Raw genomic sequence first — 2722 nt, 5'->3', positions numbered from 1 at the left:
CTTATGATCATGTGCAGTTTGATATTCGAAAATTTTCTTTCATGTTTTCTAGCAATTATTGATGGACATTCAAACCTTCTTGCAGCTGAACACTTCCGCTCCCGCTTTTGATGGTGTATAGTCGGGCTTTCGAGCCTTTTTGTTCCCCAGTGTTTACAAATTATGGTTGGACATTCAGACCTTCTTGCAGCCGAAAACCTCCGCTTCCTCTTTTGATCATACATTGTCGGGCATTCACCCCTTGTCTTACCCACTTTTTACAAACCAGGGTCGGACTTTCACACCTTTTAGTAGCCGAACAACTCCGTTCCCGCTATTGATTGTGTACAGTCGGTTATTTTCACCTTTTCTTATCCGCTTTTTACCAACTATGGTCGGACATTCACACCTTCTTGTAGCTGAACACCTCCGCTCCAGCTGTTGATGGTGTATAGTCGGGCTTTCGAGCCTTTTCTTCCCCGGTTTTTACAAATTATGGTTGGATATTCAGACCTTCTTTCAGCCGAAAACCTCCTCTCCCTCTTTTGATCATACATTGTCAGGCATTCGCAACTTCTCTTACCCGCTTTTTACAAACTTTAGTCAGAAATTCACAACTTGCAGCTGAACCACTTCCAAATAAACCTTGGATGCTAGCTGGGCATATGAGGGCCCCGGGTCATTGCCTTGCTTTTAGGAAGCTTAGAAATAAATGTACAGCAGAAATAAGAAAGGCCAAGTCTGATCATTATCTAAATTTGATTCCCAGAGCTTACTCAGATTTCCCAAAAGTCTGTCCTACTGCTCCTGTTTTTAATTAGACTTCTATGCTCCGCAGTCGCAGATTTGTCACTCCTTTTAAGCTTATTGTATGTTCTAAATGTTCTTTTAATCGTGTCTTCAAAAGTTTTCTGTTTTTTCTGTCTCAGCTATTGCATATGAGATTATTTTCTCCATTTATCTCCAAGTTTAAATAAATGTTATTACTAGTGTGGCACTTTCTATGTCAAGGGGACAGTGGTGGTACTCTGTCCTGCATCATCTTTATTTCTGCTAATCCATGCTTCATACCATAAAATTGGGAATACTATAATAAGAGTAATGATTAATAATACACAGCTGGTTCCTCTTAACCCACAAAATCCTGGTAATCTGAATGGATGCCACGGCCTTTGTCCATCCATTTTCCCTGTCTTATTTTAGTCACACCCTATGTTCTCATGTTAGCCGTTGTTTTCTTCACTGAGGTTGAGATGAACTCCCTCCTGTAGAGAGAATTCCCCTTTGTAGTCAGACTTTTGCCTCAGAAAACAGTGGTGGGTAACTAATCTTTCCCTACTTCTGAAGGTCGTAGTACAATGTGATAAGTGAATCCAAGAAGTCCTTCAGCTGCTGTGGGTGATGTAAGTAGTACCTGAAATGGACCTTCCCCCCTTGGACTGGACCAGTTCTTTTTCTTTATCGCTTAGATGATGATCCAGTCCCCGGGTTTTACTGTCTTCAGATATTCCTTCACCGGTTCACCTGGAACAGACTAAACAGAAGAGATCTCTCTACTTGTTAATATTTGTATTCTGCTAAGGTTTCTTCTCTTTTTCTTTTTTTCTTCATCATGTCAGTTGATGACTGTGTTTTGACTGTGGGAGTACAAATGGTCTTCCATACCTTTTCTCAAATGGAGTTCATCTTGTGCTAGTTGGAGGATGCATTTTTAGAAACAGTAAACCCAACATTTCCCATTTCTTCCATGATTTTTTTCAGTCTTGACTTAATTATTCCATTGTGTCTCTCCACGAAACCTGCTGATTGTGGATGGTATGCACAGTGGTTTCTAAGGTCTATTTTAAGTTCTTTGCCATCAGTGAGATGACATTGTTTACAAAGTGTGTCAAATTATCACTGAAGATCTTTTCAGGAATTTCAAATCTAGAAATGATTTATTTTACCCGTGCTTTTGCTACTGAGAGTGCATCTGCTTGTGCACATGGAAATATTTCAGTCCATTTGGTAAAAACCTCTGTTGTCACTGAGCAGAATCGTTTCCCTTAACATTAATTTAGTTCAATGAAATCTACACAATAATGAAATAATGAAATCCAAACAAATATGTTGAAAAAGATACACTGGCTTAGGGTATTATCTTTGTTTTGGTCTTAGATTGCCCTGTGGATTGTATTTTGCACATATTTGACCTGCTAGACAAAACTTTATTCATTTCTTTATTCTAAAAATAATTTTTCAATAATTAGTAAAACCATATGCTGTAAAAACCTTGTTCATTATTGCTTCCATCCCTCCTGTTGAGACATGACATGGTCCATGGCTTAATACTGCAGCATATTTAAACAAATTCTTTGGCAGTATGGTTTTCCTTCTGGTCATTCATACGAGTCTATTGTAGATGACAATTGAATAACATCTAATAATGCTAAAATATTTGTAGTTTATACATTAGCTGTGGATGTCAACATACCTGTTTTTCCAATGCTGTGTTAACACATGTACAGTTGAGAAGGCATACTGACTGTCAGTGTAAACGTTAACAACCTTTTTGTTATTTAATTTACAAACTTCAGTTAAAGCTACCAATTCGACTGCTTGAACAGAGTAATTTTTTGGTAGTGGTTGTTTTAAGAAAACTTCAGTTTCTGTTAGTACTGCAAATCCTGTAGCATTTGTGCCATCAGGGTTTTTTGCGTGACCTGTCGAATAAATATAGTTATTTCTGCATTTTCATAACGTA

This window comes from Leuresthes tenuis, unplaced genomic scaffold, assembly GCF_036924035.1.
Source record: "Leuresthes tenuis unplaced genomic scaffold, fLeuTen1.0.hap1 SCAF_24, whole genome shotgun sequence".
NCBI lineage: Eukaryota > Metazoa > Chordata > Actinopteri > Atheriniformes > Atherinopsidae > Leuresthes > Leuresthes tenuis.
The sequence above is the reverse complement of the archived record's forward strand: the minus strand, read 5'-3'. Positions refer to the sequence as shown.